General features: G+C 40.3%; 1 pseudogene; it reads right to left on the reverse strand.

Moving 5' to 3' along the window:
- Nucleotides 1-24,491: 24,491 nt before the first annotated feature.
- On the reverse strand, nt 24,492-24,984 carry LOC130020120 (succinate dehydrogenase [ubiquinone] cytochrome b small subunit, mitochondrial-like; annotated as a pseudogene).
- Nucleotides 24,985-26,622: the final 1,638 nt, after the last annotated feature.

A 26,622-nucleotide genomic window follows, 5' to 3' on the forward strand; every position in this document is an offset into this window, starting at 1 on the left:
AGTCTCTGGAATGATGGCCCTTAAACAGCATGATCAGTAGCCAGAGGGGTTGTTCATGGGTGGTGACTCGGGGTCCCACTGGGGCAGGGGAGGACAAGGACCAGCGCCACCTCCATCCCATGAGGCCCCACGTGTTTTTTCACTGCTGGATGACTGTCCAGTGGCCTGTGGAATATGACGGCCACCAAGTCAGGGAGAAAAGGCAGAGGGATAGCACCTTTTCCCACCTGGGGTGACCCAGTGCCAGTAACCTAATGCGAAGTCAGGATGCATTTCTGCCAAAAGCCACTGGGTTCCGAGATTTGTTTGTGAGTCTCTGGGATCATGGCCGTTAAGCAGTTTGATCAGTAGCCAGAGGGGTGGCATTCAGTATTTTTATCGAAATGGTAAGGCTGGTGTAGCTTTTTAACTGGTTAATAGCTTTGGGGTGTGGATGTGACTGCTGAAGCTTCTGTAAGTACAGGGAGGTGGCGAGAGGTAGCCCATCCCAACCCCGAGGAAGCCTAGAGATCTCAATCACAAAACCCACATACCCAAAGTTTGAGCAGACTATATTTTGGCGAGGTCTGTTCTGAGTTGGTGGAGTCAGGCCAAAAGTATGGCAGTAATTTTTTAAAAAATTTTTATTAGTGAAATAGCATGAGGTACATTTGTACACTTACAAATTTTTGTGGTTGGGTTTCAGTTATACAATCATTGAGTATCCATTCCTTTACCAGTTCCCATTCTCCACCACCAATGATCCCAGTATCCCTCCCACCCCCATTCCCCCATCCCTCCTTTCCTCTGTGGCAGGGCATTCCCTTTTGTTCTCTTTCTCCTTTTGGGTGTTGTGCTTTGCAAAAGAGGCATTGAGTGGCAATCATATTCGGTCTAGATTTTACTTTCATCATGCTTATCCCATTCTGGGAGGATCCTCCTAAAACCCTTTATTTGGTGCTCCCTTCTCTATCTGAGCTGCCTTTTACCCTACCATGTGCGGCTGGCCTCCAAGCCATGGAGTAAACCCTGGTACTTATCTTGGGTATTAGTCTCCTATTTTATTACTTTTTATTCCCCAGATGAATGCAGTCTTTCTATATCTGTCCTTCTCTCTCTGACTCATTTTGATTAGCAAGATACTTTCCATGTAGTACCACTTGTATGTAAATTTTATGACTTCATCTTTTCTAACAGCTACATAGTACTCCACTGTGTAGTTGTACCAAAGTTTCTGTAACCAGTAATCTGTTCTTGGGCATCCATATTTTTTCCAGATTCTGGTTATTGTAAACAGTGCTGCAGTGAACAAACAAGTGCATATATCACTTCGACTATACCTTTTTTTGTCTCTCCAGGATATATTCCCGGGAGTGGTATTGTTGGGTCAAATGGGAGGTCAATTTCTAATTTTTTGTGAATCGTCCATACTGTTTTCCCAAAGGCTGTAGCACTCAGCATTCCCACCAGCAGTGAAGAAGGGTCCCTTTGTCACCACCACATTGTGCCAACACCGGTTGCTTTTGTTCTTTTGGATGTGGGCCAGTCTCTGTGGTGTGAGATGACATCTCATTGTTGTTTTGATCTGCATCTCCCTGATGATTAGTGATGTAGAGCATTTTCTCCTGTGCCTTTTTGCCATTTGGATTTCTTCTTTGTGTAAGTTTTGTTCATTTCGTCGCCCCATTTTTTGATGGAGTTGGATGGTTTCTTCTTGTGGAGTTCAAGCAGTACTTTGTATATCCTTGATATCAACCCCTTGTCGAATGCATGCGTATTGAGCGAATATCCTTTCCCATTCTGTAGACCATCTTTGTATTTTGGTCACTGTTTCTTTTGAGGTGCAGAAGCTTCTTAGTTTAAGATAGTCCCATTTATTTATCTCTATTTTCACTTGCCTGGCCAGTGGCGTGTCATCTTTGAAGATACCATTCGCTTCAGTGTCGTGGAGGGTTTTGCCAACCTTGTCTTCAATGTACCGTATTGATTTCGGTCTAAAGTTGAGGTCTTTAATCCATTTGATCTTACTTTGTACATGGTGTTAGGCAGAGGTCTGAGCCCATTTTTTGCATGTAAGTGTCCAGTTTTGCCAGCACAAAGAGGCTTTCCTTGCTCCACTTCACATTTCTTGCTCTTTTATCAAATATTAGATGATCATGTTTGGGGGCAGATGTTAGTATATTCAATCCTCTTCCATTGGTCTGCAGCTCTGGGTATGGCAGTGATTTTCAATTATGGGAGCAAGCGGCTACTGGGTACTTTGCTTGGTGAGTGCCCAGGCTGATCCACCTTTCTGATTTAGCCTAGTCTGTTCATCCATGTGCAGGTTTGAGATTAACTGCAGGTTTTGATCTCTTTTGAGATCTGTTTACGGGTCTCTGAAGTAAAGCTAATAAATTAGCTTTTATAGCTGAGCTGCAAGTGGTTTGTGGATGTGCTCTCACATATCTGAGTTTTGATTGCTTAATTTCTTGGTAAACTTGGCCCTAAGTTGTTGGAGTTCAGTCAAAGGCATAATGACAATTTTGGGGTATCAGGAAGACTGAAGAAAACATCACTCGCCCCACAGGTACAGGTTGACCTGCTGGTGGCGCCATACCCCCTAACCAACTTTTGAATCACGAAGGCCTTCCCAGCAGTGTCCAAGACCCTGAGCCACTGGACTCAGGAATAGGTAAGTACTCAGTTCCCATGATGAGATGCAGTTCAATGCCCTTGGTACTGAGAGTATGAGTGCCACACCAGCAGGTGTCTGGGTGTCATTCAATGCCAGCAACCAAACTCAGGGGCGCATATATAACAGACATTTCCTCCATCCAGGTGAGTTACCTCTTGAATCCCTCTGTTGCCCAACTTTTTTCTTAAAGATAAGACAAGCAAGATTGAAAGTGACTTAAAAATAACTTGATTCGTTCTCACTTGCTGGCTGGAGGTATGGTTTGATTTATGTCTTCCCAAGTTTTTTTCATGGTTGCCATATCACTCTACTGAAGGAGGAAGAGACCCCCATGGAGATCAGAGGGAAAAAATTAGGGCCATGAGAGAAGGGAACAGTCAGTAGGGACGAGCTGCTGGAGATCAGAAAAGTGCAGTGCTGTGGGAGTTCTTGAGAGCATTCCCAAGAGTCAGTGAATGCTTCATAAGTGTGTCCTCCTATTTCTGTGTTAATGCTTGTCATGACCACCTTTGTGTTTAATTACTCCAATTTGGTACAGAAAAGACAGCTCAATGAGCCTCATTTGCTTTAATTCTGCTTCTGTTGTGTTTGCTCTGTATAAGCCTATGGGGGGAAAATCACTCTGTGCCTGCTTTAATTATTTATTGTATTGGTTGATTCCACTGAAAATACTCACTGTAAGTGTCATTAAAACTTTAGCTGCTTTCTTTCCTGCTCACAAATTTTTCTGCCCTTTTCCATCTTTTTATGCTGAGTCCTTAGTTATTTTATTTTTCCTTTAAGAATATTAATTTTACTTTTGATACAGATGTTCATTTCCTTTGCTCTGTACAGTGCTCTGTACTCCCATGTGAAGACTTGGTTTCTTCATTCCTAAAATTAGGCCATTTAAACAGTTAGGAAACAACTGGAAACCAAAGGTATTTATTTGGTATTGAAGAATTATAGTTCAATGTACACTAATTTAAATGTGTCCCAAGGAAGGACAAAAGTCAGGGTATTTTGGTATTTTATAGGAGGAAAAAAATCGTGATTTTTAAAAAAGAGTCATTTCTTATTAGTAGGCTTAAACGATTCCTTTGTCTCTCGTGGAGAGCCCGACAGGCTGCCGGAAGTGTCCCACCCAAAAGGCAGAGCCTGGCAAGTTCCCCGGGGCATATTCGATATACCAAAAACCATAACAAGTCTCACCATGGAGACATTGCTGGTGCCCTCTCAAGGAAATCGATGAACAGTGCTACAAAGTGTGGCAAATCGAGGCAAATTGAGGACAAATGGAGCAAATCAAGCAATTTGAGGACAGTGCTACAGTGCTACAGGCTTAAAATATGCTATCTAGTTGACCCTTGAGCAAAATGAAGCATATCAAAGACCAGCATATGATGTCTGACTTCCCCTAAATCTAACACAGATGACCTGTGTGCTGAGAGGCCTCAGCAATAACCAAGTCTAATACACATTTTGGGTTCTATATTATGATATACAGCAACTAAGTAAATTGGAAAAAATAGATGTTATTAAGAAAATTATAAAGGATGAGAAAAATACATGTACAATATTATACTGGATTGTTTAATACCATAGGTTTACCTCATCTTTTTACAAGAAAATTCATGCATACTATCAAGGACAATACAGATATAAAACTGGTTACCAGTTCCTCAGAAAGGAAGAACAGGGAGCTGGACTGAGTCTCTCTTCTGAGGGAAGCACAGTGGCAATGCACCATGACAGTGGTGGGGGCAAGTGGAAGAAGATTGGGTGCTGAAAGGAGACCAAAAGAGGTTCTTTATCTAAGCAGGCTTGAGTAGGGATGGAAAGTGGGGACTTTGGTAGAGATAGTAGAGTTGGAAACTTGAACCTGAATTCCACTCATGAAAACATTTTTACAGAGGTGATTTAATTATTTAAAAAAGTCATCTGTTCTCAAACAATCTTTGCTTGATGATTTTTTGTTTGTTTTTGGGTTATACCTGGTGATATATGGGTTAATCCTGGGTCTGCACTGAGGAGTAATTTCTGAAAATGCTTGGAGGATCATATGGGATGCTGGGGTTTGAACTCAGGTTGACAGCATGCAAGGCAAATGCCCTACCCACTGTACTATTTTTCCATTCCCTGTTTGATGATTTCTGAAGACTGTTGCTTTTGGCTTGATTCAAACAAGGCAATATAAGACAATGTGATTTCTCTGCAATGATGTCCTAACTCCACTTTACTTTGTTTATTTATATTTTATTGAAGTAGCGTTGAATTATAATATTTTACATATATTTTAGATGTGTATCATTAACATGTGTATCATTCCCAATGTTCTCCCTTCCGAAATCCAACATGCCATCTCATCAGTAAAGAAACAAAGAGCACCTGGCCCAGACAAGATCAGACCTGAACACCTGAAGAACTTACCATCAGTACTCATCAATACACTGGCTTGGCTCTTCACACGCTACCTGTCTGAATGCAAGTTTCCATCCCAATGGAAAACCAGCAGGACTGTACTACTATACAAGAAGGGAGACATCCACAACATTGGCAACTATCACCCAATCTGCCTATTGCCTGTCATCTACAAACTGTTTAGTCGAGTCATCCTGAATAGGATTAGCAGAACACTAGATGAAGGACAACCATCTGAACAAGCCGGATTCCGAAAAGGATTCAGTATCATTGACCATATCCACACGATTACTAAGCTCATTGAGGTTTCTCAGGAGTTTAAGATGCCGCTCTGTCTAATGTTCATTGATTTAAAGAAGGCCGTTGATTCTGTTGAGACAGAAGCAGTCATAGAAGCCCTAGCAAATCAGGGTGTACAAACTCAATACATCAGGATCCTTCGTGAGCTCTATTATGGATTCACTACCAGGATCTCACCATTCTACAAAGAAGTAATCATCCATGTCAAGAGAGGGGTTCAGCAGGGTAATACCATTTTACCAAAACTCTTCAGTGCCACCCTCGAGAACATCATGCGATGACTGGAATGGGAATGAATGGGAGTGAAGATAGATGGTCGGGAACTACACCACCTCTGCTTTGCTGATGACATTGTTCTAATAACACCAAACATCAGCCAAGCGGCACAAATGCTGACCGACTTCAGCCATGAGTGTGGAAAAGTCAGACTACAGCTGAATCTTAGAAAGACAATGTTTATGAGAAATAGCCTCGTTCCTGACGCTCTATTCACTCTCAACGGAACCACCATCTCCAAATGCAACAGTTATATATACCTAGGTCGAGAAATCAACATGATGAATGACCTGGCACCTGAGTTGTGCAGGAGGAAGAGAGCAGCTTGGAATGTCTTCAAGAGCACTGAAGAAATAACTAAGAGGACAAAGAACCTCCAGCTACGAGCACATCTCTTCGATTCCACTGTTCTTCCTATATTAACATATGCCTCAGAGACCTTGTGCCTACGAAAACAGGATGAGAACACTATTCGGGTCTCTCAAAGAGGAATTGAAAGAGCTATGCTTGGAATATTACGATTCACTCAAATGAGAGATAGAATCCAGAGTTCTGATCTCTGTCAACGCTCAAGAATCAGGGATGCTGTCTCATTTGATAAGGCATCAAAAATCAGATGGGCTGGACACCTAATGAGGTTTACAGACAACCGCTGGACTAGAGCCATTACTGACTGGATTCCACAGGACATCAAAAGATCGCATGGACGCCCACCTACAAGATGGTCAGACTTCTTCGTCAAGACACTGAATGATCGGTTTGAGGCTCTGCATGTTCCTAGAATGAACAGATGCCATTGGGCTACGCTAGCATGCAACAGGGATGAATGGAGATGTTACTGACACCCGCTCGAGTAAATCGATGAATAACGGGGGATCAAGTGATCAAGTGATCATTAACATTGTACATTGTACATTAACATTACATTGCACTTAGTTCTCCTCTGAAAGTCCAATTTTACTGTTGTTTTCTTTCACATGATTTGTCCTCTCATCTTATCCCTCCCTTCTGGTAAGACTTATGGTGAATTGGTATTATAACATAAATTTTTATTTTATTCAATTCATTTGTCCGTTTTTCGTAAACATATGTGGCACAGTCATATATGAATTAGACTTTATGCATTTGGGATAATTGATAACTTGATCATTTGACTTCCCGTTAATCATCAATTTGCTCAAGCGGGTGCCAGTAACGTCTCCATTTGTCCCTGTCACGTGCTAGTGTAGCCCAATGGCATCTGTTTATTCTAGGAATACGAAGAGCCACAAATCAATCGTTCAGTGTCTTGACGAAAAAGTCTGACCATCTGGTAGGTGGGTGGCCATGCAGTCTTTTGACATCCCGTGGAATCCAGTCAGTAATGGCTCTTGTCCAGTGGTCATCTCCAAATCTCATTACGTGTCTAGCCCATCTGATTTTTGATGCCTTGGCAATGAGACAGCGTGCCTGATTCTTGACCATCGACGGAGGTCAGAACTCCGGATTCTTTCTCTCATTTGAGTGAAACGTGATACTTCAAGCATAGCTCTTTCAGTTCCTCTTTGGGAGACCCGGATAGCATTCTCATCCTGTTTTCATAGGGCCCAGATCTCTGAGGCATAAGTTAATTCAGGAAGAACAGTGGAATCAAAGAGATATGTCTGGAGCCGGAGGTTCTTCATCCTCTTAGCTATTTCTTTGACGCTCTTGAAGGCATTCCAAGCCGCTCTCTTCCTCCTGCACAACTCAGGTGCCAGGTCATTTGTCATGTTGACTTCTCAACCTAGGTACACAAAACTGTTGCATTTGGAGATGTTCGTTCCGTTGAGAGTAAATGGAGTGTCAGGAACGAGACTGTTTCTCATGAACATTGTCTGTGAGATTCAGCTGTAGTCCGACCTTTCCACACTCACGGTTGAAGTGGCCAGCATTTGTGCCACTTGGGTAATGTTCGGTGTTATTAGAACGATGTCATCAGCAAAGTGGAGGTGGTGTAGTTGCTGACCATCTATCTTCACTCCCATTCCTTCCCATTCCAGTCGTCGCATGATATTCTCAAGGGTGGCACTGAAGAGTTTCAGTGAAATTGTATCACCCTGCTGAACCTCTCTCTTCACATGTATGATCACTTCTTTGTAGAATGGTGATATTCTGGTAGTGAATCTATAATACAGCACATGGAGGATCCTGATGTATTGAGTTTGAATGCCCTGATTGGCTAGGGCTTCAATGAGCACTTCCATCTCAACAGAATCAAAGGCCTTCTTTAAATCAAGGAATGTTAGACAAAGCGGCATCTTGAACTCCCAAGAAACTTCAAGGAGCTTGGTTATAATGTGGATATGGTCAATGGTGTTGAATCCTTTTTGGAACCCGGCTTGCTCGCATGGTTGTCCTTTATCTAGCGTTCTGCCAATCCTATTCAGGATGACTCGAGTGAACAGCTTGTAGATGACAGACAATAGGCAGATTGGGCGATAGTTGCCAATGTTGTGGATGTCTCCCTTCTTGTACAGTAGTACAGTCCTGCTGGTTTTCCACTGGGATGGAACCTTGCATTCAGACAGGTAGCGTGTGAAGAGCCGAGTCAGTGTCTTGATGAGTACTGATGGCAGGTTCTTCAGGTGTTCAGGAATAATTGAATTGTATAGAATTTATATTTTATTTTTAAAAAATGTTCTATACTGCTTTCCATAGTAGCTACATCTATCTATACCTTTGCCAACAAACCTTCTCTCTACATCCTCTTAAACTCTTATTGGGATTGATTCATTTGATTATATCCGTTCTTGAAGGTGTGAGGTGATATCACATTATTGTTTTCATATTAGTGTGTCTAATACAAGAAACCAGGAATATATTTTCCTTTGTTTACTGGTCATCTGTATGACTTCTTTGAAAATATGCCCTTTCAGATATTCTGACATTTTATCAATTGGGATACTTTTATATTAATAAGTTATATATTTAGAGAGTAAATTTGGATTATTACCTTCTGACCAAATATATGATACAAAATATCTTCCAGTAGGGTAACACTGCAGTACTGTCCTCCCACTGTTCATCAATTTTCTCGAGTGGGCACCAGTAACGTCTCCATTGTAAAACTTGTTGTTAGTGTTTTTGGCATATCGAATATGCCACGGGGAGCTTGCTAGGCTCTGCCTTCTGGGCAGGATACTCTCGGTATTTTGCTGGGCTCCACGAGAGGGACGGAGAAATCAAATCTGGGTCGGATGTGTGCAAAGCAAACACCCTACCAGCTGTGTTATCACTTGCATTTATAGCAATGTACAGAAAAAAAATCAAATAAAATTTTGGATTGTGAAATCTTACCAAATTAAACTTTATTTATTTATTTTTTTATTCCTCCTCACCCCAATCTTACCCTTTTTTTAAATGTTGTCACACTGACAGGGGTTGCACACAGCACATTTTTGGCCATGGTGTTCACTGGGTGTCAACAATTGACAAGCTCACACACTCCGCCATAGAGCACATATCTTTTTTTATTTAGATGCAAGTTTCCTTTGCTATGCAGAAGTTATTTAGTTTTATCTAGTCTTTTTTGTTTACTTTTATTTCTTTCCTTAGAGTCAAGTTCCCCCAAATATCTCTAAGGTGTTTTTCCTATTTTTTTTTTGTTAGTGTTGTTGTTAGTGAAACACCACGAGGTACAGTTGCAGACTTAGAAACTTTCATGCTTGGGTTTCTATTATAAAATGATTGAGTACACATCCCTCCACCAGTGCCCATTCTCCACCACCAATGATCCTAGTAGCCCTCCCACCCCCAAACACCATCTCCCCCACCCCACCCCACTCCACCCCATTTGATCACTCTTTCCTTTGGGGTGTTGTAGTTTGCAAAAGATGTTTTGAGTAGCCATCATGTTTGGTCTATAGTCTAATTTCAGCATGCATCTCGCATACCGAGCAAGTCCTCCAAACATCCTTTACTTGGTGTTCCCTTCTCTATATGAGCTACCGTTTCCCCCAGAATGTTAGGCTGGCTTCCAAGCCGCGGAGCAGACCTCCTGGTAATTATTTCAATTATTCTTGGGTGTTCAACTCCCATTGTGTTACTTTATATTCCCCAGATGAGTACAGTCTCTCTGTCTGTCCCTCTGTTACTGGCTCATTTAACTGAGCATAATGCTTTCCAAGTAGAACAACTTGTATGTAAAGACTTCATCTTTTCTAACAGCAACATAGTACTCCATTTTGTAGATGCACCAAAGTTTCTTTAACCAGTCATCTATTCTAGGACACTCGGGTTTTTAAAAATTTTGGCTATTATGAACAGTGCAACAATAAACATAGAAGTGCAGATGTCATTTCGACTTTTTTTTTTGCCTCTCCAGGATATATTCCTGGGAGTGGTATTGCTGGATCAAATGGGAGGTCAATTTCTAAATTTTTGAGAATCGTGCATACTATATTCCAAAAGGGCTGAACCAGTCGGAATTCCCACCAGCAGTGAAGGAGGGTCCCTTTGTCACCACATCGTGCCAACATGGGTTGCTTTTGTTCTTTTGGATGTGGGCTAGCTAGTCTCTGAAGTGTGAGATGGTATCTCATTGTGGTTTTGATCTGCATCTCCCTGATGATTAATGATGTAGAGCATTTTCTCATATGTCTTTTGGCAATTCAGATTTCTTCTTTGAGAAAATTTCTGTTCATTTCATTGCCCATTTTTTTATGGGGTTGGATGTGTTCTTCTTGTGGACTTCAACCAGTACTTTATATATCCTTGATATCAACCCCTTGTCCGATGTGTACTCGGTGAATATCCTTTCCCATTCTGTGGACTGTCTTTGTATTTTGGTCACTGTTTCTTTTGAGGTGCAGAAGCTTCTTAGTTTAAGATAGTCCCATTTATCTATCTCTGTTTTCCCTTGCGTGGCCAGTGGTGTGTCATCTTTGAAGATATCGTTCACTTCAAAGAGGTGGAGGGTTTACCAACCTTGTCTTCAATGTACCTTATTGATTCCGGTCTGAAGTTGAGGTCTTTAATCCATTTGATCTTAGTTTTGTACATGGTTTTATGCAGAGATCTGAACCCATTTTTTTGCATGTAAGTGTCCAGTTTTGCTAACACAATTTGTTAAAGAGGGTTTCCTTGCTCCACTTCACATTTCTTGCTCCTTTATCAAAGATTAGATGATCATATGCTTGGGGGGGGGTAGATATCAGTATATTCAACCCTGTTCCATTGGTCTGCGGCTCTGCCTTTGTTCCAATACCATGCTGTTTTAATTATTAATGCTTTGTAGTAGAATTTAAAGTTAGAGAGGTTGATTCCTCCCATTTTCTTTTTTCCAGGAATTGCTTTAGCTATTCGTGGGTGCTTATTATTCCATATAAATTTCAGGAGTGTTTGCTCCATTTCTTTGAAGAATGTCAATGGGATCATTATAGGGATCACATTGAATTTGTACAATGCTTTGGGAAGTATTGCCATATTGACAATGTTAATTCTCCTGATCCATAAGCAGGAGATATCTTTCCATTTCCTCATGTCCTCTTTTATTTCCTGAAGTAGTGTTTTGTAGTTTTCTTTGTACAGTTTCTTTATTTCCTTAGTTAAGACAATTCCTAGGCAGTTGATTTTCCAGGGTACAATTGTGAACAGAATTGTTTTTTTCATGTCACTTTCTTCTCTCTCACTATTTGCATATAGGAAAGCCATGGACTTTTGGGTATTGACTTTATATTCCTGCAACTTTACTATACAAATCTATTGTTTCTAGGAGTTTCTTGGTAGAGGTTTTAGGTTTCTCTAAGTATAGTACCATATCTGCAAATAGGGAGAGCTTGGTTTCTTCATTTCCTACCTGGATGCCCTTAATATATATTTCTTGCCTAATCGCTATTGCATGTACTTCCAGTACAATTTTGAACAGCAGTGGAGAGAGTGGGCATCCTTGTCTCACCCCTGGTCTTAGTGAGAAGACTCAGTTTTTCCCCATTGAGGATGATGCTTGCTGTAGGCTTGTGATAGCTGGCTTTAACTATATTGAGGAAAGTCCCCTCTATCAGACCGAGTTTTTTATTTCATCTACCCAATATTATATTCGTGACATTTCTGTGCATACATTTCCAATTTCTGCTCTCATTTCTTCCTGTATTTTCTCGATTGTTTCTCTCATGTCTGCCTTTACTTTACTGGATATCTGTCTCACTGTTTCATTGAGTTCATTGAACATTTTCATTACTTCATATCTGAATTCTTCTCAGAGATCCCTTAGATGAGTAGCACCTAATGAATTTTCTGGACTCTTCATCATCCTCCCCTCGTGGTGGGGATTTGCGTTGCTTCTTTATGTGGTGTGGTGATATGGAGCCTGACAAAATTGCTGGGTATGAGTAAATTACCTGTTGGTGCATGAGTGGACCCCCGCCCAAAATTAGGCCATGCTCACCTCTACACAGGCCACGCCCACTTATGAAGAGGCCACACCCACTTGTGAAGAGGTCATGTCTGCTTTTGAAGAGGCCACGCCCCCTCTGGGTACCTGGTGTGTGTGGTGGGGTACAACCTGGGGGAGTAAGAAGACTGGACACACCGTTGGGGATTAACAGGAAGAGGCTCAGGGATGGTGTGTGTTCCAGGGTCCTAGAGGACGCCTGGGGTGCGTATGTGGGGAAAGCCAAGTCCCTGTTTTGAATAATCTTTTTCCTATTTTTTTATGTATGTAATTTATGGTTTCAGATCTTTTACCTAAGTAAAGAATCCATTTTTTTCTTGTTTTGTTTTTTGGGGGTCACACTCAGTGATGCACAGGGGACTTTACTTCTGACTTTTCACTCAGGAATTATTCCTGGTGGTGCTCAGGGGACCATATTGGATGCTGGGAATCGAACCCTGGTCGACAGTGTGTAAGGCAAATAACCTACCTGCTGTACTATCGTTCCAACCCTACAATCCATTTTAAAAATTAACCTTTGCATATGGTGTTAGTAAACTCATTCCATTCTATTTCATATGATTGCCAAGTTTTCTGGACATCGACTGTAGAGATTTTCCTTGGTTTGTTGTTGTAAATAGTAAACTTTTATTTCCTTTGCTGCAAATTAATTGTTCAAACAGGTGTATTTCTGGCTCTCAGTTTTGTTCCATTGATGTATTTTCTGTTTTTGTTGCAATACTATGCTGTTTTAAGATTCTTTCTCTGAGACGTAGTTTGGAGTGTATGATCGTCACCCCACCCCCTTAAATTTTTTTTCCTTAAATTTTTTTATTAGAGTACTTCTGCTATGTGGAATCTTTTGCAGTTACAAATAAATTTAATGAAAATTTCCATATCTGAAAAATGCCATTGAGATTTTGATAGGAATTGAATTTTGCTTTTAGGAGTAAAACCATTTAAATACTGTTAATTCTTCCATTCCACGACCTTAGATTCATTAAAAAATGATTGCAAAGATGGCAACCTTTTACAGGGTCATTAGTAAAATGTAATTACAATAGTGACTTATAATGCTAATGTGAGAATTCAAAGGATTATAGCACGTTTAGTGCAGTTTTAGCACGGTATCTATTATAATCAGTGATTATGTGATGAGTCACAGTCACGGTCCTCCTGTTATTTATCAATTTGCTTGAGCGGGCCCAGTAACATCTACACCATGAGACTTGTTGTTACTGTGTTTGACATATCTAATACATCACGGGTAGCTTGCCAGGCTCTGCTCCGCGGGCTAGATACTCTCGGTAGCTTGCCGGGCTCTCCAAGAGGGGCGGAGGAATCAAACTCGGGTCGGCCATGTTGGCTGCGTGCAAGGCAAATGCACTACTGCTGTGCTATTGCTTCAACCCTATGTGATGAGTATGTGAAAATTCGTGATACTCTATCCTAAAACTATGAGAACTAAACAAGTAACAAAAGAAGTATCTAGAGTTGCATTCTTCAGTCTTTTCACAACCTGCATCTGTCCTTTATACCACAGACTGTCAGTTATAACCCTGGTGACTGACCAGTAGTTTTCGGTAGTCTGGACTGGTGTAAAGAAAGTCAGCCATAGGGGAATTCACCCTTCTTATGCATATCTTTGGCATGGTTAAAATATGATTAAGGGGCTCAAGCAATAGTACAGCGGGTAGGGCGTTTGCCTTGCATGCTGCCAACCCAGGTTTGATTCCCAGCATCCCATATGGTCCCCTGAGCACCGCCAGGAATAACTCCTGAGTGCAGAGTCAGGAGTAACCCCTGTGCATTGCTGGGTGTGATCCAAAAAGCAAAAAAAATATGATTAAGTTTTTTCTGTATTCTTGGACTTATATATTTCTAAAAATAGCTACGGCGGAAGTAGTGTGCCTTGTTGTATAAAACTCCTTTCTAGAAAATTGCCCCTTGCATGAAACCCATATATTTTTACTGTTAAGATTTAAAAACAGTTCAGTCTGTCCATGAGGTCTTCCTTATTCTGAACCATTGAAATCTAGTCAATGTTCATCCATTGTTGTGCTTTCTTTATATCCTTTGTTCCCTGTCAACTTTGTGCCTTGACACAAATAAGTGAGAAAAATAGTCCTTCCACCCCTTGCCCCCAACTGTCTGGACAAGCCCTCTGGCTGTTTTCATTCTTAAATCTGGGTAAATTACCACAGGAAGCAAATCACCCAGGAGCAGAATAGTTTGAAAGACCTTCCAAGTTCTCAGAACACTGTTTACAGCCTCAATATCCTAGCCTGTTGACTGAGTCTATTACTGGAATACTTCTTGATCTTTTGTCCTATTTTTCCCCCTATGGTTTGAGAGTTTGAGAGTTAGGACAGATCAAAGTTGCCAACCCAAATAAATTCACCCTACTACCATTAACACCATATGACAAGGGAAGAAAGAGGCTCTTAATTGGGTGAAATTTAGGAAGTTGGTTTTGTGTCTATGTGGTCCAAGGTTCTACATTTCCCTTGGCTTAGCCCCAGGCTTGTCATTAAAACAATGTATTAGTTGAGAAAATAGCCTCCTGTGTGCAAAATATGAGAGTACTAAATGGAGTACAATATTATTTAATTCAACAAAAACTTACTGAACAGTTAATGTGGTCTAGGCACATATCACAGAATATTTGAGTACCTACAGAACAGTTAATGAGGTGAAAAGAGAATGAAAACAAGACACAGAGAAAAGTTTAGGTCACAGAACAAAACAAAAGCTAAAGGACTGACACATGAAAAGGAATTATGAATAAGAAATGAGTTAGTAGTAAATCAAGAGATTCAGGAATAGGAGAGAAAAACATATAACCTAAAACCAACTTGATGAAGGAACATAGGGGCCCTCAGGAGGGGCTAACGTTGGGAGGCCCTGGTTTTCATTTCCTGTTGCAGAAAGAATTTGCAAGTGGTTTTAGTAAAAAAGGTAGTTCATTTAGGGGAGGAAAGCCAGTGTGTTCAAAGGGAGAATGAAGAGAAGTTTCATTTTTTTTGTATATATGCTTTTAGTGCAAATTTCTAAAGAAGTCACATATCCACAAAAAATTATTTGAACTAATAAAAGTGTTTGTTTTCCTTGGAGCAGTTTCATTTTTTAACAAATTTTAAGTCTAACAAGTTTCAAGTTGAACTAACTTTGTTTAAAAACAGCAAGTACAAGAAAAAGTGAGAGAGACAGAGACAGAGACAGAGAGACAGACAGACAGACTTACACACACAGAGAACCATCTTGTCCTATTAAATGTTAAATTTAAGTTAAAAGGGGATTGAAGAGGCTTGTACTTACTTAGGCACACATAGTTTGATGTCTGTTGGAAACTGCTTGTGCTGAAAAGGGAAGCCTGTTCCTCCTTGGGTTTTAAGCCTTGTGGATGGGACCTGAAAACATCCATCTGGCCTGGTGCTTCCTTCCCTGTGTCTAGGAACTAAACAGGATGTGCTGATCTGTGCCGGCTCCACCAATCTGCAAATACCTAACTAGGCAGATGAGGTTACTTGATGGTATCTGCCTCATGGAAGATGGCAGTTCATAACTAGAAGACTGTTTATTTTTTTAAATATCATTTTTATTTCATGTTGGCAAACACAAACGTATGTATTATAATATGCTTCACTCTCTCTTTTGCCTCTTGAGCTATCTGTGCTTGTGACTTTTTCACATGGTGTTCTACACATAATAGGTAACTTTGGTTCTGTTTCATTTTCGCAGAATTAAATTGAAATACACATGCATTATATCTAGGCACTCCAATTATCTCAGTTCCTATAAACTTTCTCTCCCACAGTAAATATGGCTATGTATTCATTTTTATTCTCTGAGTTGCTGTAAACACTTCAGCTGAATCTTGACCTTGCTATAGTCCATTTTCTCATTTGGCCTTGTCCTCCCAACAAACACATTTCCAACTATCTTCTTTGAGAAGTTTCTCTTTCTCCCTTCTTCTCCTTGTTTTTTTTAAATAGGAATTAATTTTATTTTGGTCTGTATTCTATGTTCATTTTGGACTGTATTCTATGTTCATTTTCAAATGAAAAAAATAGAATAAATTCCTCTTCAGATAAATTGTATGTCTTGGAAGAAACAAACCTCTTCCTATTCTTCTTTGATCAGAAGCAAATACAATGTAGATAAAATGTCAACACATATTTATCTGGGTTTACTAGTTTTAAAATTCAGAATTTTATGTCATATTAAAAAATTGAGAAATGTTTATGATTTTGTATCATAAAGCTTATTTCAAATACAATTCCTTCATGTTTTAGAGTAGATAAATGGAACCATTGTGAAATTAATAATTAAAATATCTTACTTTCTATGATTATAGCTCTGCTTTTTAATATACATGAACTTATGTATTAAAAGTAGCTCATATTTAAATCTTTTTAAAATTTTATTTTATTTTTTTATTGGTCAAAATATTTTTAGAAAACATTAGCATACAATATTAAGTACAGATTATTGCAAAGCAATTATTCTTTCTTTCTTTCTTTCTTTCTTTCTTTCTTTCTTTCTTCTTATATTTATTTATTGAATCACTGTGGGAAAAGTTACAAAGCTTTCAAGATTAAGTCTTGGTCATACAAACTTGATCAAACACCTTTCCCTTCACCAGTACTTATTTTTCACCACCAAGAATGCCAATATACCCCCTCCCGCCCCTCCCAATGCCTGTGATTTCTATTTAACTTTCTCTCTACTTTGATTACATTCATTATTTTGACAAAAGATGGACCATTATTGTTTAGAATTTCTCCCCAACAATCAGAATTGCTGAGAAGGCATTGTGAAATAATTTGTTTTCTATAGCTGGTCATGAGAACCATATGATGGATATTGGATTTCTCATATTTTACTAGGTAAGTCTGGAGGGATTTCTGCAAAGAGCCAGATAATTACAAGATTGGTTTCTGTGCATCTGGTTTTATGGCCGTGCCAGAGAGAGCTACTTGTGGGGGGCAACTTGTGACCTCGGTAGGGGGTGAAGGATGAACCCATACCGCCCCCCATCCCATGAAACTGCAGTTGTCCTGCCACCACCACCGCTGGCTCATACCTGGCTTTCCAATAAGCTCTGAGTTGGCGGCCACCTTGCTGCGACAGGGGAGGGTGTTGGGAAGGCGGAAGGGAGCAACACCCTTCCCCCCTCCCCCGGGGGAGGCATGGTGTCATAGTTTAATGCATAGTCCATTCACTTTTCTGCCACAAGCTGCTGGGCTCTGAATTAAGTCCTTTTGCCTCTGGAGCCATGGCTGTGCTGGAGAGCCGCTCGTGGGGGGCGACTCATGACCTCAGTAGGGCGTGAAGCAGACTGGGGCTCTTTAACAGTTTAATGGCAGCTCTTTTTGCCTCAGACTGAGCTGTCACCTAAAATAGTCAAATTCAGTGCAAGAGAGCTGTGAAGTTGGAAACTTCTAAAAAATTTCAAGATTGCTCATTCTGCTTTAGACACTGAGAACATCTTCATTATTTTAAGTAAGGAATATCAAACTCAGCTCTCATTCATGTAAGGCACACACTTTATTTCTTACCCACATCCCTGGCCCGGAATAGATGTCTTAATGCCAAAATATAGTCACACTAATGGAATGCCATGCTCATATGGGTTGTATGTATATTTTGACATTGGATAGACCTAGGCTGAAAATTCCTCCTCTCCAGTATAAATGTGTGTGTGTTGTGTGTTAAGTTGGGGGGGGGGGGGATTGGGAGGTATAGGGCAGAGTGATAGTACAGCAGGTAGGCATATGCCTTGCATGTGGTCAACCTGGGTTCGATCTCTGGCACCCCGTATTGTCCCCTGAGCTTACCTAGTGTGATCTCTAAGTGCAAAGCTCTGAGCATTGCTGGGTATGCCCTGCCTTAGATCATATGCATTTTCCTCTCTGTATCCTGCCTTGAGCATATGGGATACAGATGAAAGTTGTTAAAGTGTGCACTTTTTGAACAGAATTTCTTCATGAAAAACACACCTGTCAGAGACATGTTGAGAAGTATGCTTGATAACTGAGATATAGTTTAATGGGTGAGATAACCCCATGTATTAACTTGGCTGAGCATGGGCACTATGATATAGCACAAATGTTATTCAGGGTATGTTCTTTTCTGCAGGAAGTGACATGATGAATTTGTATACTGTGTGAAGCAGAATGTTTGGTGTGGGTGGGTCTCTTCCAATCATTTGAAGGCCTACGCCCTGTTTCCTGACCGAAGATCTGGAGAAAGTTCAGCCTTCATAACCCATAGGTTCTTATAATATCTCTGCTCTCTCTAGATATCTATTTAGAGATACACATATAGAGATACAGGTAGAGAGAAGCTATAGAGTTATATATAGATGACAGACAATTGTATATGTTATGTCTTACTGAATTTAGCTCTCTAAAATATATACTGATATATCCATATAGATATCTCTATACTATACATATTTCATTATCTGTTTATCATCTATGCAGATGGTGTCTGTTTCTCTAGAAAATGCCCTACAAGGAAGAAGTCACCCATGGAAAGGACTGTACCCAAGCCTGATTCATGGCCTGCTGTTCCAGTAACTATCTGTGGGTTAGAAGGTGGAATTAATCATAAAAATATGATTATTTACTTAACTACACAGCAATATCCCCTGATACAGAGAACTTTCAAGGAAATGTCCATTCCCTAGTTATGACCTGACCAATTCAATCAGAATGTTTGGTGTATGACAAATGAAATTAAAAAACATCCAGTTCCCTCCTGTATGTATCAAAGCTTGGAAAATATTTCTCTGAAAGCAAGGTATGGAAAAATAGAATAGAATTCAATTCAAGGATCACTCTTGGTAAGCTCAGGTGTCAAGGTTTGGAAGAATAAAATAACACAAGAATACAAGAATAGTCTCATCCTTCACCAAGTATTTTTTGTTGGAACCTTTCAGGTGGTACTCAGGAGATGAGTCTGGGAGTGGGATATTCCTAGAAATTCATAGCAAACTGGGTGATGGTTCAATGTGGGGAGTTAAGGATGTGGTGCTGCTCAGGCTCTATAGTGCCAGGAATTACCCAGACCACCCTGGGCACTTAGGGACCTTAATAATTTTGAGGAAACCACATGGTGCCAGGGATTCAATCCTGGTGGTAGCAGACAAGGCAAGTGTCTTAATCCCTGTACTTTATCTCCAGCCCTCCAACAGCATATGGATATAATATTTGAAGAAAAATAATTACATGGATTAGATGATTGTGATGTGCTAGGTGCTAGTATGAAACTTTGGACATACTAGTTGTTTGGGTTTATTAATAAATTTACTAGACTCAGAGAGATTCAATGATGTTCCTGAAATCACCAACACAGCATCAGGATTTGAACCTTGTGTCTTAGAACTGCTCCCTTCACCCAAGTGTGTGGTGTGAATGTTTTGAATGTGTTTATACTAGATGAGTAGAGTGTGTGTGCTGAAACAGCCGCCAGACCTCGGCCCCAGGCTCATCTTCCTTCCCCAAAGTCATCCTTGTTCATGCATTACGAGTGATTTAATAGGTTTGACCACCTTCCTCTGTACTTATAAGTTTATTGAACTCTAGATAAGCACCCTACCCCTTCCCTGGCTTCAGATTTCTTTCATATGATTGCTCAAGTCATTCATATGATTCTTGCATTTGAGTTCCCATAATTTGAATCAGAAGAGACATAATCAGAGTCATTCTTGCTCAATGTATACTTGAGAAAAGAGAGAGAAAGAGGGACAGATCTACTGTCTTTCTTTGTCCCTTGCCTGCTGGAGAACATCTTTGGGGGAGCAATAAAACCTGCTGTCCTTCTGCTAAACTTCCTTGTCTCACTGCTGGCTGCCCCCAAGCAAACAGGAACTCTAGGTTCTGAGACCAGCTCTGCAGGCACTAGGCAATCACTCAGGAAATGTTTGCTAAATGAAGAAGGGAGGGGAAATGGTATGAAGAAGTTTCATTGAAAGAAGTTTTATATTCATTGGTGGTGCAGAATGGGCACTAATGGAGGGATGGGTATTCGATCATTGTATGACTGAAATGTAAGCACGAAAGTTTTTAAGTCTGTAACTGTATCTCACAGTGATTCATTAAAAAATAAAAAAATTAAAAATTAAATAAAATATAAAAAACAAAGAAGTTTTATATATAAGAAGGAAAAAAATAGCTTTCCAGAACCAGTGTTTCCTCTAGCAAAAATAAAGATATTGAAACTCAATATTTTTTTCTGCAGCTCAAAATTTTTATATATATATATATACATATATATGCAGATGTATATATATGTATATATATATACTCCAAGCTTCTAAAACAATGAAGTAGCTTTGCCATGTTATCATCATCTTATGTAAATAACACCATGCTTTGTCAAACAGCTGTTTTTGCACTTGCCCTTGTGGGCAATGCAAAACCATTGTCTGAGACCCTTTGGAGAGGAAGGCAGTAAGGGTCCAGGCTATCTGAAGGACAGAAGAGAAAGGAGATGAGTCATGATCCTCAGATGTCAGAGAAAGGGTTGTGGACAGCCTTTCCTTCTCTAAACTCCCAAATATGTCACCTGTTACAATAATTCAGTTAAAAATTAAATTTAAAAACAAGAAAAAGAAATAAGTAAATGTGCAGAATAAAACTTGAAATAATGACATGTGTATGCAAGCAGATCTGAGTTATTTGCCCAAAATACAGCTGTTGAATGAGTAAGTTACCAGATTTTTACTCATTTGAGTTATCTGCTAATTGTTTATTTTAATTACTTAGAGTTTTAGTAATGGTGGTTTGACCATCTTTCAGGTGTTTCAGAATTTCCTATTTTGAATATCTGTGAAATAACAATTTTATGTACCTTTTAAATATGGAATGGAGTTTTTTGTTGATTTGTTTTTGAGTCACACTGGCAGTGCACAGGATCATTCCTTGTGGTTTTTTTAGGAACTGTGCGTGTGCCAGGGATAGAACCCAGACTGGCCATAGGCAAGGGAAGTGTTACTAGCTGTATCATTTTTCTAACCCCAATATTAAATGAAATTCTACAGAGATATAATTGTTTTGAAAATGGTAGAGTGGGTTCATTTCTTTCATTGTCCTGTGGAAACCCTCCACTGTCGCTTTAATTTATCTAAGTTCACAGAATTGCTATCTCGAATGGAAAGGCACTATGCGGACACATGCCACTGATCTGTGTGTGTGGTGATCCCTTATACATGCCCAAATGCACCATGCCTGTATGTGTACAGCCACTGAGGCCACATTCATTCCTATGTGTCTCTTTCATGTTGGGGCCAAAGTCCTTTCCAGGGGTGCCTTGAAAATAAACAAGCTCAACTGATGCTTGTGTTTCCTATATTCATGACAACTGAAGTTTCCTTTCAATAAAAGCCTCTTCCAATTTTCTGTTTATAAAATTATGGCTTTCACAAACCACTTCACTTCTGAAATAGAAAGCATATAGAAAATTGGCCTTAACTTGAGGTGGACTCGCAAACAGCAAATTAACAAAAGAAGGAAGGAGGAGGAGGAGGAGGAGAAGAAGGAAGAAGAGGAGGAGGAGAATGAGAAGAAAGGAATAGGAGGAAGGGAAGGAAGAGGAGGAGGAAGAGAAGAAGAAGAAAAGAAGAAGGAGAAGGAGAAGGAGAAGGAGAAGGAGGAGAAGGAGAAGGAGGAGAAGGAGAAGGAGGAGAAGGAGAAGGAGGAGAAGGAGAAGGAGGAGAAGGAGAAGGAGGAGAAGGAGAAGGAGGAGAAGGAGAAGGAGAAGGAGAAGTAGGAGAAGGAGGAGAAGGAGAAGTAGGAGAAGGAGAAGGAGGAGAAGGAGGAGGAGGAGAAGAAGAAGAAGAAGAAGAAGAAGAAGAAGAAGAAGAAGAAGAAGAAGAAGAAGAAGAAGAAGAAGAAGAAGAAGAAGAAGGAGGAGGAGGAGGAGGAGGAGGAGGAGGAGGAAGAGGAGGAGGAGGAGGAGGAGGAGGAGGAGGAGAAGAAGAAGAAAGAAGAGTAGGAGGAGGAGAAGAAGAAGAAAAAAGAGGAGGAGGAGGAGGAGAAGGAGGAGGAGGAGGAGGAGGAGGAAGAGAAGGAGGAGGAGAAGGAGGAGGAGAAATAAGCAGCTACCTGCTTTTGAGAGTAAAAAACACATCAAACTTGGTTTATGAAGTATGATCCAGGCTATTTCTTTAATGTGGAACTTTCTGGGTGCTGACACTGCCATTCTGCTCTCTTGAACAACTATGCTATCAGCTGTGATATGATTGGGAGATGGAGTGATCTAAATGGATGGTATTTGCTCCTGGCTAAAGCGAATTCTGTTGGAACTTGCGAAGCAAGCAGAACCAACCATCCTTTCTTCAGGAGGAAGGCTAATTAAAGGGGCCTAGGGTTTTGCTCATAGAAAACATAAGTCCCACCTACAAATCAGGGTGCCATCTGTAGCCTGTGACCACCCACTCTCAGCCTCTGCCATTCCTGTTCCTTCACTCCCCTTCTCAGCTGATTTCTTCCTGCTCTGTGCCTTCTGAAGGACTGCTCCCTGAATAGGAAGGCCCAGTTCTCTGTTGCACTGTTTCCTGTTATTGTGATACTTTTTTTACATTTTTATTATTCAGCATTTTATTTTATAAAATTATTTTAGTAGAATACATTTCCACATTTAAGAGTCCCAATGGGAAAATAAGAACTTATCTTTTAAGAGTTTTATATTTGTAGACAGATTATTTTAGGACAAATAAAACAATCACATTTGAGGGCCAAATTTAGAATCTACAATATTTTGATAACATCTAATAAGGAGATCTCTTTCCTAATGCCACTGTAATCCCGTTGTTCATCGACTTGCTCGAGCAGGCCCAGTAACATTGTGAAACTTGTTGTTACTGTATTTGGCATATCGAATACGTCATGGGTAGTTTGCCAGACTTTGCCATGTGGGCAAGATACTCTCGGTAGCTTGCCAGGCTCTCTGAGAGGATCGGAGGAATCGAACACAGGTCAACCACGTGCAAGGCAAACACCCTCCCCGCTGTGCTATCTCTCCAGCCCCTTTCCTAATGAAACTTTAATATATTAAGAAGCTTTCAATGTCTTCTTCCTGGGATTTTGAAATCATTAATGAAAAATATCAGCATTTCCTCCTACTTTTAAAGTCTTCTTAGGACATGTAACCATCATTAGCTGCTGTCAATGGAACAGAGGGGGTATTTTCAGAATATAAGCATTGCCAATTTTCTGCAGTCTTCCTTTTTATTTCATCATCAAATCTTATTAATAATTTGGCTGGGAAAAGACATGTACAAAGACTTTACTTATGAAACAAGTGTTTCCACTCCCCCATCATTCCAGTCTGATTAGATATTGATAATAACAAAAATGGTATTCTCTAAAGAGTTTGATAAATTGAAAGACAAAAGCTCACATGTTATGTAACGATTACAATGAGAATCTTATGGGAAGCTGGGAAACATTATTAACTCACCAAAATATAGAATTCAGTCTCACAATTTTGTTTTTCTTCTTCTTTTGGTGCCACAGATTGAACCCAGGGCCACATACAAGCAAAATATGCACTTTACCTTGACCTCATTTTTTAAAAAACATCACTAAATATCACTTGATCACTTTACTTCCCATTAATCGTCGATTTGCTTGAGCGGGCACCAGTAATGTATCCATTTGTCCCTGTCGCGTGCTAGCGTAGCCCAATGGTGTCTGTTCATTCTCGGAACACAAAGAGCCTCAAACCGATTGTTCATGATCTTGATGAAGAAGCCTGCCCATTTGGTAGGTGGGCGGCCACCTGGTCTTTTGACATCCTGTGGAATCCAGTCAGTAATGACTCTAGACCAGCAGTCGTCTCTAAATCTCATTATGTGACCAGCCCATCTGATTTTTGACACCTTGGCAAACGAGACAGCGTCCTTGATTCTTGATCTTCGAGGATTCTTTCTCTCATTTGAGTGAAATGTGATACTCCAAGCATAGCTCTTTCAATTCCTCTTTGGGAGACCCGAATAGCATTCTCATCCTGTTTTCGTAGGGTCCAGGTCTCTAAGGCATATGTTAATGCAGGAAGAACAGTGGAATCAAAGAGATGTGCCTGGAGCCGGAGGTTCTTCGTCCTCTTAGCTATTTCTTCGATGCTCTTGAAGGCGTTCCAAGCCGCTCTCTTCCTCCTGTGCAGCTTGGGTGCCAAGTCATTTGTCATGTTGACTTCTCTACCTAGGTACACATAACTGTTGCATTCGGAGATGGTCGTTCCGTTGAGAGGGAATGGAGCATCAGGAACGAGGCTGTTTCTCGTAAACATTGTCTTCGTAAGATTCAGATTTCAAACCTCTTCCTCAAAAATTAAATTCTAAAATAACCAGATGACCAGAAACACTTACCTACTATTTCCTCCTTATTGTGAGTTGAATGGCTTGACAGCAGAGGCAAAAAGGTGTGCAATCAATTCTCAATGCATAAGTCAGAAAGGTCAGAGATTCCACAGCATGGCAACAGCTTTGCAGATGCCCATGTCATGATAGTTGAAATATCAGGGGCCAGCAAAGGTTAAAGCCAAGAGTGCCAAAACACCTGCCTTGGCAGCTTTCTGTGTTGTACCCCCTGGAACATAGTCAGTAACAACTTGTCCAAGGCCCCAGTGGCTGTAAGACTGAGGGTTGCAGCCAGTGAATAGTCAATTGCAGAGCAAGGACTCAAGTAAGGAGCAGAAGCAGGCCCAGGAACAAAACACTAACCACCCTCTCAGAAGTCTAGTGGAGAGATGCAGCTTTAGAACCAGCATGACGGCTGGGAGACAGGTGAATATTGTGCACCCCACAATGTCTTATAGAATGTGGGTCCTGAAGAAATGCTGAGACACAAGCAGGTCTGACCACCTGGTTTAGGAGCAACAGAGCTCGGCCTCCGTGGGCACCGCAGAGGACACCTAACCGCCAGAGGACCACCATGTTTCTCCTGAGGGCTCAAGGTCTATCTTGATACTTTAAGTTCCTTATCACATTTTTCAAATCATCTGACAGTGTTGCATTCTCTGGTCTCTCAGACTACTCAGTGGTTCCCTCCTCTCATCTCACTATATTTTTTCCATTTCTTTGCACTCATCACTCGCTTTTAAGCTCAGAGAGAACAGGAAGTGCCTCTGACAGTTTTAAGAACTTGAGCAAAATAGGAGGGCCTTAAGGGTTAGGCACATCCTCTCTAGAGGACATAGCTAAAGTGTGAGAGGGAATGTACCTAACCTCCAAGATTCTCCTATTTTGTTCAAATTCTTGAAACCACATTGTACTTCTTTTTTTAAACTTTTATATCTTTTATTTTTTAAATATTTATTAGTGAAGCACCATGTGGTACAGTTGTAGACATACAATATTTTGTGTTTGGATTTCAGTTATACAATGATCAAGTATACATCCCTCCACCAGTGCCCATTTTCTACCACCAATGATTCCAGTATCCCTCCCACCCCCCCCACCCCCACCCCATCCCACCCACCTCTGTGGCAGGGCATTCCCTTTTGTTCTCTCTCTCCTTTTGGGTGCTGTGGTTTGCAAAAGAGGCATTGAGTGGCAATCATGTTTGGTCTATAGTCTATTTTCAGCATGTTTTTCTCCCATCCTGGAAGGATTTCTCCCATCCTGGAAGGATTTCTCCCATCCTGGGAGGATCCTCCCAACACCCTTTACTTGGTGTTTCCTTCGCTATCTGAGCTGCTTTTTCCCCTACCATGTGCAGCTGACCTTCAAGCCATGGAGTGAACCTCCTGGTACTTACCTTGGCTATTCTTGAATGTTAGTCTCCTATTTTGTTACTTTATATTCCCCAGATGAATGCAATCTTTCTATGTTTTTCCCCCTCTCTTTCTGACTCACTTCTCTTAGCATGATATTTTCCATGTAGTACCAATTGTATGTAAATTTCATGACTTCATCTTTTCTAACAGCTGCATAGTACTCCATTGTGTAGATGTACCAAAGTTTCTATAACCAGTCATCTATTCTCTGGCATTCGGGTTTTTTTTCCAGATTTTGGCTATTGGAAACCACATTGTATTTCATCAGCTCATGAATGTTCTCCTTTTTTTAATCTTCCTGTTAGAGTCCATGCCATGTTTTTTTTAAAATTTTTTTCTTTTTTAATGTTGGTATGAGTGGATTTTTCCCTGTAGATGTTTTGAATTCTTCCATGTCCAAATATCTCCTTCAGCGTTTCTCACTTTGATGGTGGTGTTAGACAACCTTTTGCACCAGAATTATATAAAAAAATCCACCTGCATTTTCTTCTTATGGTTTATGAGTCTGGTTTAAATGTACATATTTAACCCATCCTGAATTTACTTTGGAATCTGACTCACGGTAAGAATTCAAATGCACTTTGATCAAATGGTTAGCCAGTGGACCCCAACACCATTTAGTGGAAAAAGTTTTAGTTTTCTATTGATTTGAAATGACAGCTTAATAGTAGCTTAAATAACTCTGTATTCTCTGGGTCTTTCTCAGTATGTTTTTTGGTCTACTCTTCTGTCGGTCTAATTCTTCCCAGAACCATTACATTTAATTTTTTAATTTTTTAATTTTTATTTTAGTGAGACATCTTGAGGTACA

The sequence above is a fragment of the Sorex fumeus genome, unplaced genomic scaffold, assembly GCF_029834395.1.
Source record: "Sorex fumeus unplaced genomic scaffold, SorFum_2.1 ptg000010l, whole genome shotgun sequence".
NCBI lineage: Eukaryota > Metazoa > Chordata > Mammalia > Eulipotyphla > Soricidae > Sorex > Sorex fumeus.